Source organism: Lynx rufus, unplaced genomic scaffold (genome assembly GCF_022079265.1).
Source record: "Lynx rufus isolate CCGP_SWC_20201006 ecotype Redwood Valley unplaced genomic scaffold, mLynRuf1.p SCAF_2, whole genome shotgun sequence".
Taxonomy (NCBI): domain Eukaryota; kingdom Metazoa; phylum Chordata; class Mammalia; order Carnivora; family Felidae; genus Lynx; species Lynx rufus.
In genome coordinates, this window is record NW_025814834.1 from 52,771,838 (window position 1) to 52,792,678 (window position 20,841).

Below are 20,841 nucleotides of genomic sequence, written 5' to 3' on the forward strand. Positions count from 1 at the left end.
ATGAAAATGTGAGATCTTCCCTGTGCCCTATCCCCCTATCCTCCCAACCCTTCAGATGATGGAATTTTCCACCAGAAAGAGACACTACAGTACTTGAAGGGGAAACTCAGTTTTTTGTTCTCCTTCTTGTGTCCACTATAATACAAAGCTTTGCTCCCCCTCTCGGGAAAATGTAAGGCTGGCTGGCAGTCAGTTTGACAGAAGGAGAGCAGTGCAGCGGAAAATTGGATAACAGGATAAAATCTATGGGGCCACAGGAATCCCATCAAAACCGGCTCCTCCTGTCAAAACCTAGACAAGTGACAAGGACAAATATAGAATGTTATTTATATTTAAATATTTCTAATGATATCATAATTATACTCTGCCTCTCTTAGGCAGCCATTTTCCTGTGAGCCACCATTCTGCAAACCAAATGTTGTATGTTGGAGAAAATCTGCATAAGAATCAGACAGCTTCAATCAGACATCTAGGAAAATCCTATAAGCTCCTCAAATAGCTCTTTCTAAAGGACAGAAAATAACAATTTATTTTTTCAAAGACATTTTTCCTAGAATACAATAGTCAAGTTCAATAAAAACAAATTATTCCCAGCTCTGTGGGAATGGGAAAACTAAGCCATCTAGTAGGTAGCTAACATATCGATTTCACTTAAAATTAGGGCTGGTATTTTGGAAAATTTCCTATTTTCTTTTTTCGCAATGTGTCATATTGACTCATTCTATAGATGGGGTTATTGACGGTCTTAATTTGTGGAACTTCACAGTAAGTTCAATAAACTAAAATGTAAAATTGCCAAAAGATGTAAAATTTATAATTTTAAAACTTAGGGACAATTTTTGATGTAGATATTCTAAGTCAATATTTATTATACTTAATTCTATTATTAAAACATTATGGAGTACTATTTTAATATACTATAAGTGATACCAAAGAATTTAGTAACATGATGGAGGGCATTTATAAAGATACACTCTATACAGAATACAATTCACATTAGACTTTCATAGAGCTTTAATTGTAAGATTCCTAAGCCCTTAATGGTCATCTATAATACATATGTACTTTTTCTGTTTTGTAGACCCTTACAACAGAAGATTGTCAGCACGCAAACTCATTAATTGATATTAAAAAATATAGTTATTGCTCATAATACACAAGACAACATGCCACATGCTGGGAGAAAAAGAAAATATAAAGGGGTATTCAGTCACAAAAATATGCCACCTAAAACTTAAGTTGGGAGTACTACAAGCAGAGAATAGAGGAGTTGAGGAATCTGTATGTCATTTCCAGTCTAAACACCTCTGCCATACTAGGAAGGCTCCTGACGACTTGAACCCATTTTATTGAACAAATTTAATTTTTCGCCTTCTGCTAATTCCTTCCACTCTGTTTTAAATGACTCTCTCACTCTTGCTAAGATGTACTGTTCTCATCCTTGCCTTCTCTTGCTTACGCTCTTCCTCTGCCTGCATTGTCCTTGACCTCTCTCTCTCTTGAGCAAAGCCTTTAAGATTCAGCTAAAGTGTCATTTCACCTTGAAACCTTTTTTGACTAACCCAAAGGACTGTTGACTTTGTGTAAGGCAATGTTCAAAGTGCTTAACATATGTGACCATATCTATCACAGCTTCATAGGGAGATAACACTCTGTTTCAGAGATGCAAAAAGCTCAGAGCAGTAAAATAGCTACCTCAAGATACACAGCAAAACAAGTAGTAGAGTCCAGATTCATGCCCCATATATCTGATTCAGACACCTGTGTAGGTAAGGAATTACTCTGTTATTTTGTTCCCTTTCTCATACTTTTCTATCTGAACTCATATTTTACACAGTGCCAAATTATTCAGCACTTATTAGTTCTTGGGTTCACAGTTACTACTCTGGGCTCTTCAGTTAGACTGCAAATGCAGAGAAGTTTGTCTACCACTCCAGCCTAAGACCATGCATTTCACTTGATGGGTTGAAGCTCGTTAATCTACAGCATTCTAATGTATTAGACAGAAAGCTATGCTTCTCAGATGATTACTATTTTGCCACTGGTTTGGGTTGTCTGTAGTTGTATTCACTCCATGGGACTCTTTGCCTTCTAGTGCACTATAAAATGTGAAGTTCCAAAGGAATATCTTAATTTTCATTCAACAAGTCTTTATTGAGTGATGATTGCGTGATAACATTTTGCCAGGCAGATGGGGAAAAATACCAAAAAGGCTTAAGGCAATCTCTACTCTTAAGAACCTTATTATCTTGTTGGAAAGAGATTTTATCTATATTAAATTATAGACATATGTTATTTTATTAAGTATATGTTACATGTAAGTATATAATATACATATATATATATAAGTCTATACACAAAACATGAGTTTATACATAAAATATGCTTTAGTACAGCGTGTAGCATATGGTAAAAACTTAATAAGTAATTTATTAAGGGATAGGGATAAGGGGATGGGTGAAATAGGTAAAGGGGATTAAGAGGTACAATCTCCCAGTTATAAAATAAGGAAGACGTGGCAGTATAATGTATATCATAGGGAATATAGTCAATAATATGGTAACAACTTTGTATGGCGACGAATGGTAACCAGACATTGTGGTGATTGTTTCATAAAGTACGCAAATATCAAATCCCTATGTTGTACACCTGAAACGAATACAATATTGTATGTCAATTATTCTTAAAATATCCAGTTGTCGTAAATGGAATATAGTGCACAAAACTTAATCTGCCATCATTCATAATAGCTATCATTTATTGCCGCAGATATCATTCAGCAAATATTTAGCATGTTTCTAAACAGAAACTTAACAGTCTGTCAAAATCAATGCTGAGAAGGAAGTATGAAAAACATAACAAACCGGACTTTTTCTTATGGAGCTCTCTCCTGAAAAATGTCTTCTGGACTAATTCCTTGGCATGAGCTCACTTTTTCCAGTAACATTTCTTTCTCCTCGAAAATGGGATACAGGAAAAAAGGACAATATTTTTGTACATCTAGTTCAGATGAACTCTGATTCTTATTTTATTCTAGTATTAACATCAATATACAAATGCTCTCTTTTATGATTGTTTACATTATATGAATTTGTATACACCAGCTTAGGGTGAGGTAAATTAAATGGAAAGATATCATCATTAGGTCTAGTATCAAAAGCCTTATGTGACTCTTCAATTCTGTGACTTACTTAGTGGATTACAATGAAACCTCAGCTAAGGGGCTGGTAATTTAAATTATAAGCAGAGGGTTCAACGCTGTGGCTAATTCATTACTCACACATCTCTAGTTGAGGTAGTAATTTAAAGTCATGTGTGTCGCATTAATTGTAATCTTGTTTCCAAATGACAAGATAAATATCTCAAGGAACATAATGTATTATGGTCATAGGTCAAACCAAATGAATGTCTAAAATAGATTAGCACTAAGTGCATGCAATATGTCATGTTTATAAATTTTGAAAAGGATAAATTATATTAGCATTTAGCAGATTGTTCATTACACATCATCAATGTTTAGCTTTAAGTGCATTAATACTTAATTCAGTTACCGCATTGTCTGAAAATACCACACACAGAGATGCCACAAAATCTCTTACTAAAAATCTAATATTTAAAAAAAACAAAACCAGAGCAAGCTAATTCATACCCTCTCCCACCAGGATTTTATCACTTTGTTTCACCTATGTGTGAAATCGATATATTGTGGCCCTGACTTGAGTCAGATAAGGGCAATGTTACAATTGGCAAAAGAAGAAAATTGCCAAAACGCCAGGTCCCTACCAATTTGCATGTATATCTCTTCTAATTTAAGTCTCTCCATCAGCTGGCACTGCATCAGAACCTCAACCACTGTCCTAGAGTAGAAACCCCAACACCACATGGCAAAATAAGTGCAAAATAAGGATGCAGGCTGCTACTGAAATTATAAAATAGACAGCTGGTTTTTAGAGTTGAGCTGAAATTTAACTGTTGTGATTTCAATATGGATTCATCAGTTTTCCTATCTACAAGCCGTGACATCCCTGGTGATTTATCCAACTCTCTCTCACCATCTCTACAAGTCACTGTACACTGGTATCTTAGCTTCATATTACTTGGATCAGTATTTTGAAAAGCCACTCAAGGTAGAGTGAGGACACGGAAGAAGGAGCAGCAAACCAGCTAACCCCAGCTCACAGAAATATTCTGTTTAGCTAGCACAGGTGTCTTTGTGGCTTTGCAGTTTGTGTGTATGTTTTTCATGGAATTGGAGTGTCTTTAAAGCAAGGCAGACAGCCCCCAGCTCATCAATGGCTTCCTCTACTCCCTCTTTCCTTACACAAGCCGTCCCACAGCAGTGTGAGCCACAGGCAGTAGAGTTTGCAATAGATGGTTGCTGCTCCGCTAAAGATAGGACGTTTGTTTTGCCAAGTGCAGTTTGCATGGATCCAAAATGATCAAGACAGCAGAGGAGGTTTTCAGGGTCTCTGGAAGGGAAGAGAAGGGGAAAAAATGGCAGCTGAGACCACTGGGAGGGAGAGGGAATTTGAGGATGAACACCAAACTAATCATATGGAGGTTCTGCTGGGCTGTGTGGAGTGGGAATCCTACACTCTGGTACAAAAGAGTCTTAGTAAAATATTAATACCTCATAAATGTATTCTAAAATTGGATGTGTTCTGAGGAACCAACCAAGTGTTCAGTGCCTCAGTACAAGGCAGGGATTGAGGATATCTTGGGCTACCTTTGGCTTAACACAAAAGAGTAAATCCATGCACTGGGAATTCTTTCTCCATCCACGTTATTACATGAGAGTGTCCTGCCACACGACTAAGAAAGTTAACTATTTAGCTGGCAGAGAGGTGTCGGGTCCATGACCAAGGCTTGGCCAGTCAGATGTTGCTGCTGGCGTTTAGAAACTTGAGAAGGTGAAGGAGAAGGACACAGCGACAGTTTGAAATTATTTACAGTTCAGTGTATCCCAGGAAAACATTTAGTCATAAGTGGAGTTTTTCAAATAGTCCAGAAAACTCAGAATGGATCTTTTACTCTGTTCTAATGGGGACCAAAATATTTTTTTTTTAAGAATAGTTAACATACGGTGTTATGTTAATTTCAGGTGATTCACAATGTAGGTGATTCAGCAATTCTACATATTACTCAGTGCTCATCATGAGAGGTGTACTCTTAATCCTCATTTCCTATTTCACCCATTTTCCCTACCCATCTCCCCTCTGGTATAACCATCAGTTTGTTCTCTATAGTTAAGAGTCTGGTTTTTTGTTTTTGTTTTTTGGTTTGTCTTTTTTTGTTTCTTAAATTCCACAGGAGTGAAATCATAGTATTTGTCTTTCTCTGACCTACTTTCCTTAGCTTTATACTCTCTAGATCCATCCATGCGGTTGCAAATGGCAAGATTTCATTCTTTTCTATAGCTGAGTAATACTCCATCATACACACACACACACACACACCCACACACATATATTGCTTCTTCTGTATCCATTCATCTATCCATCCATGGACCCTTAGGCTACTTCCATCATTTGACTATTGTATATAATGCTGCAATAAATATAGGGGTGCACTTATATTTTTGAATGAGTGTTTTTAGGTTCTTTGGGTAAATATGCAATAGTATAACTACAGGATCATATGGTAATCTATTTTTAATTTTTGAGTGAACCTCTATACTGTTTTCCACAGTGGCTGCACTTGTTTGCATTCCCACCAACAGTGCACAAGGGTTCCTTTTCTTCACATCTTCACCAACCCTTGCCGTTTCTTCTGTTTTTTATTTTAGCCATTTTGACAGGTATAAGGTATTATCTCATTGTGGTTTTTTTTTTAATTTTTTTTCAACGTTTATTTATTTTTGGGACAGAGAGAGACAGAGCATGAACGGGGGAGGGGCAGAGAGAGAGGGAGACACAGAATCGGAAACAGGCTCCAGGCTCTGAGCCATCAGCCCAGAGCCTGACGCGGGGCTCGAACTCCCGGACCGCGAGATCGTGACCTGGCTGCAGTCGGACGCTTAACCGACTGCGCCACCCAGGCGCCCCTCATTGTGGTTTTGATTTGCATTTCCCAGATGATTAGTGATGCTGAGTGTCTTTTAATGTGTCTGTTGACCATCTGGATATCTTCTTTGGAGAAATGTCTATTCATGACTTCTGCACATTTTTTAATTGGATTATTTGTTTTTTGGTGTTGAATTGTATAAGTTCTTTATATATTTTGGATATGAACCCTTTATTGGATAGTTCATTTGCAAATATCTTCTCCCATTATGTAGGTTATTTTTTAACTTTGTTGATAGTTTCCTTTGCAGTGTAGAAGCTTTTTGTTTTGCTGTAGTCCCAATAGTTTATTTTTGCTTTTGTTTTCTTGCTTCAGGAGATATTTCTAGAAAAATGTTGCTAAGGCCAATGTCAGAGAAATTACTGCTGGTGTTCTTTTCTAGGATTTTTATGGTTTCAGGTCTCACATTTAGGTCCTTAACCCATTTTGTGTTTATTTTGTGTGTGGTGTAAGACAATGCTCCAGTTTTGCCAACACTGAGACCAAAATAATTTTTTAAACTTCATATTAAGCTTATTTAGAAACTACATCAACATTTTCAGTTTAAAAAATATGTACAGGATACAAAATTCACAGGGAAAGTATAACTGTTAAAACCTTCTTGCCTGGATTTATTAACATACAGTATTGTGGATTCATTTTGAGAGCTCACATTCCAATTGACTATTATCAACTGTGTGACTGTGGACAAGTCACCTCCCTGTGCTTCGGTTTCTTTATCTACAACTTCAACCACTAAAGGCAAAGTGGGGGGTGACTAGCATAAAGGGCAGCAGAGTCACAGCTGCAATCAGAATAGTCTGAGTCGTGCAGACCTATGGTGTAAACTAGTATTAGTCAGCTGGAACTGCCCTAATGAACCCCACAGACTGGGTGGCTTGTACAATGGAAAGCTCTTTTCTCACACTCTGTAGGTGGGAAGTTTAAGGTCTGCTTCCTCCTGAGGCCTCTCTCCCAGACCTGCAGATGGTCTGTGTTCTTGTGTTCCTACATTTCTCTGTGTTCCTACATCTCTGGTGTCTCTTCCACTTCTTCTTTTCTTGATGTTTATTTATTTATTTTGAAAGAGAGAGGGAGCACAAGCAGGGAAGGGGCAGAGAGAGAGGGAGAGAGAGAATCCCATGCAGCCTCCGTGCTGTCAGTGCAGAGCCCAACTCGGGGCTAGAACTCCTGAACCAGGAGATCATGACCTGAGCGAAGACCAAGAGTTAGACACTTAACTGACTGAGCCACCAAGGCGCCCCTGTCTTCCTCTTCTTGTAAGGACATCAACCATAGTGGATTAGAGCCCCCACATTTATGACCTCATCTAACCTCAAGTACTTCTGTAGAAGCCGCATCTCCAAATATAGTCTCATTGGGGGTTAGGGCTGCAACATACTGGTTTTGGGGAGACCAATGCAGTCTCTAATAGGTATGAAGAGTGCCTACTTCACAGTGCTGCTAGGGTAATCACATAAGTTAATATCTGTAAAGTATTTAGAACAGTGGCTGGTATGGAGAAGGGCCATGAAAATTGTTTATTAAGTGATTTTGAAAAAATGTAGACTTTTTTAAACCTGAGTTAATATCCTCACCTCTAAAATGAGAGAGGCCTTTCTCTCTTCCTGACAGGTAAGAAGAATCAGGCATGTATGTTAGTGACCTATTTCTACATAACAAATTGACCTGAAATTTAGCAACTTAAAACAAAAATAAACTTTTATTATCTTGCACAATTTCTGTGGGACAAGAATTCAGGGGCAGCTTAGCCAGGCCACTCGGGCTTAATCTCTAATGAAGCTGCAATCAAGGCATCAGCTGAATGCTTAACCGTGACTGGAGGAGCCACTTCCAGGATGGGTTCCCACACATGGTTGACAAGTTGGTGCTGTTTTTGGCAGGAGGCCTCAGTTCCTTACCATGTCTACTTCTCCAAAAGGCTGTGTTAAGTGCCCTCACAAGATGTCAGCTGGCCTCCTCTAATGCAAATGATCCTTGAGAAAGCAAGGCAGAAATAACAATGTCTTTTATGTTTTGGTCTGAGAAGTTACAAACCATTACTTCTACCATATTCTATTGGTCACACAGATCAGCCCTAATGCAATATTGGGGTGGAGCTGGGAGGTCTGCACAAAAGCATGAATACCAAGTAGCAATCATCGGTAGGAACCCATCTTAGAGAATGGCTACCAAACTTGGCCAGCCAGATGCTCCTGCCAGGACTTCAAAATCTGTGGAAACGAAACAAAGATACAGTGGCGGTAAAGATTACTTATATCAAGTGGGGACAGCACTGGTTATAGCCAAAAAATTATCCTGGTGTGTCCTGCACTGTATTTTTGATTGTCCAACTTTTTTATTTTTTTATTTTTTATTTTATTAATTTTTTTTGTCTAACTTTTTTAGATTCTCATTCTCTAATCCTATTTCCCCGTCTTCCAAACAATTCTGTCACAGGCCCAATATTTTTTCAGTAGTTTGTTTTTTAATCTGGTGTCAGTTGGCTTCCATTGTTTGTGACCAAGAACCCGGACTGATCTAATGTAGAAATCTTCCCCACCCATTAATCTACTTCCTCCCTCAGACTTCATATCCCAGGTCACATACTATTTCCCCCCCACCCCCACCCCGAGCCCTCAGACTAGAACAAAGCAGAAAACGTGACTATCATGTTCCACACTATATACCTCACATCTCACGTGGCAAGCCTCTCAAAAAAAAAAAAAAAGAAAAAGAAAAGTCTAATACAAACTTTTTACTCTCTTTATGATTTTTGTGAGAAAGCGGACATCCTTCAATCATGCATTTTAGTTTGAACTGAGAATGATACCACCTTTGTTCATTTTTACATTTTCCAATGCATTTGTTTTATTAATTTTGAAATTAGTGTTATCAAAGCTCAGTTTAATGTTTCCATCCTCTGCCACCAAGGAGTCCAGTTGAATACGTACTTTATTTAGTAACATACATACTTTATTCTTTCCCTATAGAGAGGCTAACATGTAAGTTTTCTTTACGAACATGGAATTTAAAAAGGAAGGGGTTAATTATTTGAATTCATTGTTCAATGGCATCTGGCTAAGGAAACATGACTGAGAAGGGAGATACTCCTGCCAAGATGTCTGACGGGTCCATGAGCCAGGACTGCCAGTGCAGTCCCTCGGCAGGGATGGAAAGTGCCAATACTTGACTCTCTGGGGCTCATTTTTCTCTGCCGACCCACGACCCCTCCCCTCTTCCACTTGTTTTACTCTCTCTTGAGATACGTTCCTAACACCCACACCTAAATTTGATGTGGGAATAATTTATTTTAATTTTATGCTGATCAGGTTCAGAAGCTAGAAAGCAGAAGAAGGAGTTGCAGAATTCTTAGGAATAACTCTTTAAGCTTTGGTTTCTGTTTTTGCGGGTTTTTAAAAATTAATATGGTAAAATCAATGTGGCCTTCATTACCAGCTTGAGGTATAATTAAGATCATAAATCTTTTTAATATTCAAATTAATCATTCAATCCCCCACAGGACCAATTTAAAACGAAGTCCAATGGCTACCTCTTGAAATCTTTCCCTTTCTTATGTAACCCAATGGGGTCATCTCTTTTTCTCAGCTACTCATTGTTAGCAGGAGAATTAACAAAGGAGGCAAGGAGGAAGGGAGGGAGAGAAAGAGAAATACTAAAGAAGGAGAGAAGGCAGGCACTCCAGCTGTCTGACCAGTACCAGCCCCAACATTCAACTGTCATTTCTGTTGTCACCGCTATACCAACTCACTGCACTTAACAGATCTAGTCCAGTGCAACCATTTGAGCCTTCTACCCTCCCCAGTGACACAACACACCACAAAGGTACACCACATATAGGCTTCCAAAGTTACAGGTCTCCTTTTACCCTTTAGGGACATTGTTCTCACAATGTGCCTGTTGTGACAGAGAGGTCTTCCAACCACAGACCATTAAGGGATGAATCTTCCTTCATAATGTTCTAGAATTCGCTAGTCAAACATCTGTCTTCCCTCAGGGCGAATGCTCCTTCAGAGACATAGGGAACTTATTTGAAATCATCTCAGTCATATGATGCTCTTCTGATAGATGGTCTCCATTGAAATGGGGAGATTGTTTCCCCCTTAGAAGTCTTTGACAATGCAGATTTACTTCACTTTCCCAAAGTTTGCATAGCAAAGGTTCTTTGGGGGAAACGTTATCAAGCCACAAAATATTCTGACATATACTTCTCCTAAGTCAATAGTTTCTCATATTCTCATTTGAATAAGAAGAGAGCTTCAAGAAACTCCTCAGAATTAAGAAAAATGGCTCCAATTTGGACCCTTTGGCTCCAAACTGTCATCTAGCAGAAAAGTAGCTTGCAGCTTCTTCACCATGCAAGAAAAAAAAACAAAAAACAAAAAACTGTTCTCTCTTGCTGGGTATCACTCATACCTCTATTTCAAGGAAAAGATATAGCCCATAATTATTAAAGATATAAGAAAATGTGGGACTGACATAAAGGGTATAATAGATAATTGCAACATTTGGCAGAGTTACCTTTGGTAACAGTACTCTAAATTTTGTCCAAATATCAAGCCATTCTAGATGCAGCCTATGTGTTTGCAGTCAACTGACTCCCCACTATCATGTCTATGAAAGGAAGCACATATCATGAGTCTAAACTAAGTCTCTTTCCCTGGACACAGTGATAAGGGATGGGTCCATGGCTCAATATCAGTCTATAAGAACAAAGTTTTTGCTCTACTCTTGAAGGAGAGAAGTTCTCTTTCCTGTTAGATATGGAACCACCACTAAAAAGCCTATTTTAAAATGGAGCCGACCCAGAGGAAGCATAACTAGCAATAAATCCTGGTCATGGCAGATACAGAGTGTTCAGTTAATGAAACAACAAACTTCCTTTTTGGTTGACTTATTTTGGTTTGGGGTTTCTGTTGCTTTCTCTCCAAAGATTTTCATATGATATCTATGAACAAATTAGCATATCAGAAGGTTTGATGATGAACTGGGTAAAAGGAAAAGGGCGGGGAAGCACATTTCTTTTTCTCTTTAAATCTGTGCCTCTTGTAACCACTATAACAACAGGAAGTACAGTTTAATTGGAAATGGGCTAACATACTTCTAAGAATAATCATGTAAGGCTAACTGCCTGGGTAGTTTTGAAGTCAAATAAATTGGCTCTCTTGTTATAAAGTGCATCTCTCCTGATTAGTACTTGATTAAACACCAACAACAAAAATCGCCTCTTAGAACTGACATATCAACAGCTTTCTGGATTCCATTTTCCTTAGCAAGATAATGAGCATAGTACACTGTTTAGAATATTTTTAATTGGATGTATATTAGATATACATGTTCTTCTATCACCAATGCCTTGTGTGTTAAGAATTTCATTACATCTCAGAATTACCACATAAGATTTTCTTTGTATTTGTCACAAGAATATTCCTACACACAGAGATAATCGCCACACCTTCACCATATATGTTGAGCTTTTCTTTAAAAGTATCCACTTGAAAGCTTCTACTTTTGACCACGATTTGTCCTTTTTCAAAACAGATATATTATATATATATAATATATATAACATATATATATTATATATAACATATATATAATATATATATAACATATATATTTTATAAAGGAAGAAAATTTGAGTGGATTTTTGTTTCAAGAGTAAGTCCTAAGCAGCTACTGATGGTGTACTCCATGTAGTTCTGTAAGAAAAGAGAAAGGAAAAATGTGGTCCTTGCCCTTTAGAAGTTCATGATATGGTTCTAGTTACAAAACGGGCAGGGTGACAATTTTTTAGCACCATTTACACAGCAAAATACAAACTAATACAATCCAGGATCATTATATGATGAGAAAATATTTGGTAAAAAAGCTCTTAATAAATATTTGTTGTCTCTTGGAGGGAAATAAGTTAGCCGTCTTGTTAAACATTCATCGATACCTAGAGTAACATTGTATCCCCAAATCAATGATTTTTATCATTAATCTATTCAATAAGTGATTATATACATTCAATGTTTTAGCTGCTGTGTTAGACACTCATGGCCCTTCTGGCTTTAGTCTTTTACATTGATGCAATCAATTGTGCAGAATCATTATCCTTGGTTAATGACACTATCATTGATTCATTTGGGAGCCACAATTGGGTTGTTTCCAGTGTAGGGCTATTATAAACATATTATGTTTCCTAGTACACATGACTGTGTGTGTGTGTGTGTGTGTGTATATATATATATATATATATATATATATATATATTTGTAGAATTGCTGAGTCAAATGGTATGTAATGCTTTTATTTATAAGATAATGCCAGAAATAATTATCATTATTATTACAAATAATTATTTTCTATTTATATGCCAAACAGAAATGAATGAGAAACCCCAGTGATCCACATACTCACTAACACTTAGTATTATGACTGCTTAATTTTTTCCAGTCTATTGTATGTAAAATGGTATCTCACTGTGGTCTTGTTTTCCTAATTAACCCTAGGTTGAGCATCTCTTCCTATATTTTGTGGTAATATATGTATTTTCTTCCCTCCTATTATTGGCTCTGTTAATATCCTTAACATTATCAGGTACAGATATAGATATTGAAAATAGAATAGCAAATAAAGATTCTAGGGTCGCCTAGGTGGCTCAGTTGGTTGAGCATCCAACTCTCGATTTCGACTCAAGTCACGATCTCATGGTTCATGGTATTGAGCCCCACATTGGGTTCTGCACTGACAATGCAAAGCCTGCTTGGAATTCTTTCTCTCCCTCTCTCTCTGTCCTCCCCCAACTCATGCTACCTCAAAATAAATAAATATACATTTATTTAAAGGTTCTAACAAGTCAACAAAATATGAAGGATCACTTAAGAGCTAAAAGTCTCTCATATTCTTTGCTTTGTGTGTGGTGGGATGGATATGTGAAAGAAAACTTGTACTTCAGTCTAGTAAAGAAATATTAACTCCAACTATTATTCACCTTATATTACATTAGACAGCTTCGCATAAGAAGACCTCAATTTCTCAGCCTTTCCCAAACATAACCTCATTCCTATGGCTCATAGAATTCCAATCAAGTCAAAAGAAGAAAGTGTGGACAGAAAAGGCCCCTTTTACACAGAATGACTCTGAGTGGCTGAGAGGTTCATGAGTTCTGGTCATGGTCTGAAGATTGGCCAGGAATACAAAATTCTCAGGTCCCCCTGGAGCCACCCCTGATGGCCACAGTGGGACGATCACACTGTGAGACTACAGAAAATTGCTTCAAGTAAAAGTAGAATTGGAATGTACATTACAGTCAGAGGGCCAAGGAACATTTGCTTTAACCACATGACAGAATATCAATTATAGTCACACTCTCATGTTTTCAATTTCCAAATGTGAAAGAAAGATAATGATTGCGCAAAAGCTTTTGCTTCCCAGAGAGTCTGACACTTACTGAAAAGCACAATGAAATATTGGAGACACTGTATAGCGATAAAGACAAACCAAAAATAATTTAACAAATTAACATAAATTTTTAAGAGGTGGAAAGAAATATATACATATTCAAGCCATATTCAAAATCTATAAACTTTTTAAGATCGTGGTTTGCTTTTTCCTCCAATGAGAGCAAGAAATTACAAAGCTTCAGGATCCAGTTTCCAAAATAAGCCTAAGAGATGGAAGAAGTCTATTGTAAAGTTGTAGTGGTCTTCATTTGCATTCACAGACTGTTGTCTTAATCTACTCTAGCTGCTATAACAAAATACAAGAGACTGAGTAACTCACAATCCATAGGTTTATTTCTTACAGTTCTAAAGGCTGGGAAATCTAAGATCAAGTTGCCAGCATGGTTGCATTCTAGAACCTGCTTCCTAGTTCGTCTCATGCTGTTCTCACATGCAAGAAGGACTAGAGATCTCCCTGGAGCCACTTTTATAAGGCATGAATCCCATGCATGAGGGTTCCACCTTTCTGGCTTGAGAACCTTTCAAAGGTACCACCTTCGAACATCATCATCATGGTGGGCATTAGGATTTCAACACGGAGATATGGCAGAGATACAAACATTTAGACTATGGTAACTATATTCCTATTATATTTTTCTTCAACATTCTAGTATTTTCAGAAAAGGCGGATGTTGAAATTTGCATTTTTTACCACTGGACAAACTGAGTCAAAGAGAATCATGGCTTTCCAAAAGCCACAAGGGGGGTTAGCCCCACAAAGAAACCAAGAAGTCACATCTCCCAAATCTTACTGGCCTACAGTTGGGCAAACTTCTTTCTGTTTCTCTTGTGATAAATAAGTGAAAAACAAATAAACAACAACAACAAAAACAAGTATAATTCCAATAGTACATCAACTCAAAGCTTCTCTAAAAAAAAAAAGCTATAAAAGTACCATATGATCAGCCATTTTAATTCTGTGTGTATATATAATCTATAAAAAGCTTATGAAACTAGTTACCAGTCACCTCAACCCTTTCTGTGTGTCCTTATGAAAAAATTCCCAGATGTCACAATTGTCACACCTACTTGTTAAATTGGAGAAATTCTTGAACCACAGTAAGCAGATGCTAGAACAGATGGAAAATTTCTTTTTGGGCTGAGAAAAAGAAATTTCCAATTAAGAAATGCCTGGACACTATTTTATCTCCCTTCTAGTTGACTGAACTATGAGATTTCCTTATGTCACCATTTAGAATTTTAAAAAAACTTTCTATTTCCTCCAATATTCTTTATTTCTTCATTATATCCATAAGCATTAGCTTAACATCTGCTCATTTTTATGTCCCCCTCATAAAACTGCTACGGTGCTTTCCAAAAAAGTAGGAAATTAATAAAATATTTTCATGTGATGCTTATATTCAATGCTTTTATCTTTATGCACGTTGTATCAAGTTTGCCTCATACATTTTCTCTCTGTTCGTGTACAACTGTATACAGTATCTATTAAGTGCCTAACACTTGTTTCATCAGTATGTTATCCCCAAGCTACCCCAAAAGAAGCATTACAAAAAGCAAAATATTTTCCTTGAACAAATAAGGAAGCAGAGGTCAGCTTTTCTACTAACTATCATCCCAGCCCCCCAGATGCAATCTCCAACCAACAGTTACCTTCCTTAGTATCTTTCTGGAGGAGAGGTGAGCTGGTTGACTCCTGAACCAACCACCTGGCAACTGCTCCTCTGACAGGTACTCTCGCCATGCCCTGATTCTTCTTGTGAGGCCTTTCATGCTTCACTGCTAGCACAACCCCAAGCTCTTTCCTCCCCCAATTTACCACTAATCAGAGGATACAGAGAGCAGCCTTCCTAGAAGGTCTGTGGCATTTCAATGTCCCCAGCCATTTCAATGTGCTTAATTTTGTAGTGCAGTTTTACTTTCACAGCAAAACTGAGCAGAAAATAGGGAGAGTCCTCCTATACCCCCACTCCCACACACGCTTGTTCCACTATCAACACCAGCACCACAGTGGTATGTTTGTTAAAAATCAATGGACCTACAATGACACATTACTCCAAATATATGATTTACATTACACTTCACTCTTGGTGTTATGCATTCAATGGACTTTGACAAATGCATAAGGACATGTATCCACCATTGTAATATCACACAGAATAGTTTCACTGCCCTAAAAATCCCCTGTACTCTGCCTATCCGTCCCTCCCTCTGCCTACCCCTGGAAACCACTGATCTTTTTACCATCTCCATAGTTTTGTCTTTTCCAGAATGTCATATAGTTAAAATCATACAGTATGTAGCCTTTTCAGTTTGGTTTTGTTTTCACCTAGTAATATAAATTTAAGGTATTTTCATGGCTTGATGGCTCATTTCTTCTTAGCATTGAAGATTATTCTACTCTCTGGGTGTACCACAGTTTATTTACACATTTACCTCCCAAAGGGCAACTTGGCTGCTTCCACGTTTGGTTCATGATGAACATTATGAATAAAGCTGCTATAAACATCACTGTACAGGCTTTTTGTGTGGACAAAAGTCTTCAGTTCATCTAGGTAACTCCCAAGGAACACATGTGCTAGATCATATGGTAAGAATATGTTTAGTTTTGTAAGAAACCACCAAACTGTCTTCCAAAGTGGAAGACCATTTTGCATTCCCACCAACAATGAATGAAAGTTCCTGTTTGTTCCATATTTTGTCCAGTGTTTGGTGTTGCTGGTGTTTTGAATTTGAGCCATTCTAATAGGTATGCAGTGGTATCTCACTGTTGTTTTCATTTCTAATTACCTAATGACATATGATGTTGAAAATCTTTTTGTATGCTTATTTGCTATCTGTATATCTTATTTGGTGAGGTGTCTGTTCAGGTCTCTTGCTCATTTTTTAATTGGGTTGTTTGTTTTATTGTTGAGTTTTCAGAGTTCTTTGTATGTTTTGGATACCAGTCTTTTATGAAATGTGTCTTTTGCAAATATTTTCTCCTGGTCTGTCTTCTTGTTCTCTTGACATTGTTTCTTCAGGAAAGTTTTTCATTTTAATGAAGTCCAGTTTATCAATTATTTATTTTATGGATCCTACCTTTGGAGTTGTATCTAAAAAGTCGTCACCACACTCAAAGTTGTATAGATTTTCTCCTATGTCATCTTCTAGGAGTTTTATAGTTTTACATTTTACATTTAGGCCTAGGATTAATTTTGAGTTAACTTTTGTGAAGGATGTAAGGTCTGTGTCTAGATTCATTTTTCTGCATTTGGATGTCCAGCACCCTCAGTCATTTCTTCAGTGACTGCACTTCCAGATTCCCTGTGCTTCCCAAATTCCTGTTTTTTTATTGTAAAATAGTTTTCCTATTTTTCATCTCCTCAGTTCTTCCAGAGGGTTTCATTTTTATAACCAAACACACTGATCCAAAGAAGCAAGACACTCCCTTACGACATGTCCTCCATTAGCATGTTAGGGAACATGTGGGTAGGAGGGATGTGCTCACTGACTTTGCCATAATTTTGTTGCAACTACAGATAAAACAGATCCAATGATATCATATAAAAAAATAAGAAATTATTGTGCTGGCATATTTCCAATTTTCATCTTGTGCTTTTTCATTCTTATCTTTCTTTCTCCTCTTTTTCAATGTTTTGTGAAATAAAACCACAAAGAGCCTTGATAATTAAATCCTGATTAAAGAATTTAAGAAATGATGGGGCACCTGAGTGGCTCAGTCACTTGAGAATCTGACTCTTAATTTCAGATCAGGTCATGATCTCATGGGTTCGTGAATTTGAGCCCCAAATTGAGCTCCACACTGATGGTGTGCGGCCTGCTTGGGATTGTCCCACTCTCCCTCACACACTCTCTCTCTCTCTCTCTCTCTGTCTCTCTGCCCCTCCCCCACTCTTTCTCCCTCTCTAAATAAATAAATAAGTAAACTTTAAAAAAAGAATTTGAGAAATGAGATTACTTGCTGTGTTTTATTTATATATATGGTCTCTATGTTTTATACTTTATGTATCTCTTTGCCAATATTTAATAAACCCTCTTAATTATCAACTTTCAAATGTTTACTCTTGTATCAGGATTCTGGCATTTCTTAGCATCATGTTTTCAAAGATATATTTTTTATATTATTTTATTTGAGAAAGAGAGAGAGAGAAAGAGAGAGAGAGAGAGATGGCAAGTGGGGGAGAGGGGCAGAGGGAGAGAGAAAGAGAATCTTACCCAGGCTCCATGTTCAGCACAGAGCTTGTTACGGGGCTTGATCCCACGGCCCTGGGATCACCACCTGAGCCGAAATCAAGAATCACATGCTCAACAACTGAGCCACCCAGGCGCCCCCTAAGATATATTTGAAATAAGTCAACACACTGTAGGAAATCTTTTAGTAAGTGATAAAGCACCTTCTTCCCACTTGCTTTCCAACTTCAAGAGAGTCACTGTAAAGAACAATTATTACATTTCTTACACAATTCGAGAAAAGATTTGAGGTGCCAACTACTGTGATTCGTTTGCAAGGTATAGTAGAAAAGTTTCTTAAGAAATTATATGTCATTCCTATCCCTGATGACGTCATCAAATATATGAGGAAAAATAAAGTAGTGAGCGAGAGTAAGAAGTGCCTACCACATAGGAAGTGAACGCTGGGAAATGTGAGGGAGCCGTTACAACAAAGTATCTGTGTAAACAAGGAGTTGACGATCAGACAGCGGGAGGCGTTTTCCTGGGGTTCCACCTGTGTCCGAGCCCATTAATTTTGGGTAAATGAAGTTCCGCTCAAGTTCCTTAGAGTCTTCAGCTTTGAGCTTCTATAAAAATATGCCTTAATTGATTTTGAAGAGTTAGGAATATTTCACAGACACTAACACTTATTATTCATTTGTGTTTCAGCCTTTACTTTCACAGGCCTTATAACAACTTATTGAATAAGTTGTTATAAATATTTATAAAGACACTCCTCATATCCTGGAGTAAATTTGGTGTTCTCCTGCCTTCTATGAAAGCAGGTAAACAGAAACAGAGAGGAATTAAATGAATTTTTTTAAAAAGATAAGAGAAGCTTGAAGATACACAGGCAATCATTCTAAACTATCTTCCCTAGAAACTATTTCCTTTCTACCAAACTTCTGAAAATGAAAGGATTTTCCAGTTAAAAAGGAGGAAATGTCTAAAATCCAACAATGAGGGTCACATATAAGCATCAACACATAATTTTCCTCTAACAATTTAAACATTAATTGCCAAGGCTCTATAAGACTGGTGATAAATTAAGATTTAATACCAATGAAAAAGTTAAAAAATAAAACTTTAACCTCATTACAGAGTTAGGCTTTATATATTTATCCTTTTTTCCTCTTTAAATTCTGTTTAATTTTATATGTAATTTGTAGGTTCTCTGCTATTTTTCAATAATGCCTTTGTTTTCCCAAATAAAAGATGTAATGATCTCATGAATTCGCTCTAAATTAAAGTTTTACAGAGACGCCTAGGTGGCTCAGTGAGCATCCAACTTTGGCTCAGATCATGATCTTGCAGTCTGTGAGTTCAAGCCCCGCGTCGGGCCCTGTGCTGACAGTTCAGGGCCTGGAGCCTGCTTCTGATTCTGTGTCTCCCTCTCTCTCTGCCCCACCCCCACTCATGCTCTGTCTCTCTCTCTCTCTCTCTCTCAAAAATAAATATTAAAAATAATAAAAATAAATAAAGCTTTACAGTAAAACTCGTTACCTCTTTATGTTGTTCGTTGCTTTTCTTCAGAAAACAAGTTTGAAAGTTAAATACCTCCATCACAAGCCAACAAAATATGATCAGTTTGGTTTTTTTTTTTTAAACTACTGCCCAATGCTGCATTTGGGGCCTCTTTCGCAAACGTGTGATTACATTTTTATGCAATTGAAGCAATAACAATTTCTCCTCCAAATTACTTTGTATCCCCCAACCAAGTGGGCTTTAGTGTATAAAACAAAAGTTTACTGAGGTTTGAGAAGACTGCCCGAGACTGTCCTATTCAGAGACTTGGCTGATTTAATCTGAAATGAGTGCGTCTCCATTTTTTACTCACTGCAAACAAAGAGCTCCCAGCTTTTTGGTAGCAACAATGAGAAACAATTAAAGACTGGTGAGTCACTGTTCAAATCATCAGCCCAGCTGAGGAATTGGCCATTGACAGCTGGACTGACGGAATATTATGAGTCGTCAAAGGAAGCCCATAAGAACCATATGGAGTGACATACCAACACTTTTAATGTGCCCATCAGAAACTCCCACAGCTGATGGCGTTCACACAGCTGTAGGTTATTAGGAAGGAGCCTTAAATGAACGAGGGAGCCCTCTTTAGGGTCATTCGCTATCATAATAATGTTAACTAAAACCTGCTGGTGGCAAAGCAACTTCATAGAGAGGAACCATATATCACAGTTTTTTGACACCTGACATAAGCTATAGGGAGTTCTATCTTTTGTGTGTTTTGAGAAATTAATTTTATGTCGGAGTTTTATAGTGATCTCCTAGGGCTAATAAATGTAGCTTTTTTACCTGACTTGCAGAGCTCTTAAAATTTCAAAATATGCCTTTATTAAATACATAAAATTTTACTTAAACTACACGTAAAAAAAAAAGAGCTAAAAAAAATAAACACAAAGAGCCTCTAAATGATTTCTTGAATATCTCAAGTAAATAACAAAATAAATTTTTTGGTCTACAACCAACATGAAAGTTTTGAAATATTATTCTGAATAGCCAAGGCTCCATTTGAAGGGAATATATAGGAGTAGGTGCACTTCTCTGAAAATTATTTCTATAATGTTACTGATAACAGGTTAAGGATATATTACTTATTAGTAAAATCAATCACTAAGTAAAGAGTAGTTTTAGGATAAACCCAACCTGTAACTGTCATTGTACAGTGGAGAAGCCAGGTTCTTTGCCCATTTGAATTTCAAGTATGCCAGAGTTTAGAAAATTATGGTAAAATAAGTCTCACATAGTCCAAAAACATTCTGTGACTCTCTCTACCGTTCTTTCAACAAACACTTAGTAAGTACCTGTTATGTGTAGGATCCCAAGATCCCCATAATTAATAACTCTGACTCAATTTAAGAGCTTCTGTTTCTGGACATGGCTAAGAGAAATGAAGTCAAGAATTAGGCTAAACATATTGGCCTCTGCCAATAAGGAAAGCCAGAGAACCACTCATGGCTCATTATAAGATAATGATCAGATTTTTCTCATATGTATAGATGCTTTACTCAACAAGGTTAATATGGTTGAATCAATAGAGCACTTAATCAAAAAGCACCACCAAGAAACCTATTAACTAAAAGAAAAAGAAAGTTTTTAA

General features: G+C 37.2%; 1 long non-coding RNA gene across 1 annotated transcript in view; it reads right to left on the reverse strand.

Moving 5' to 3' along the window:
• LOC124516541 (uncharacterized) overlaps positions 1-20,841 on the reverse strand; it is a 166,876-nt gene that overhangs the window by 59,168 nt on the left and 86,867 nt on the right. The window lies entirely within an intron of this gene.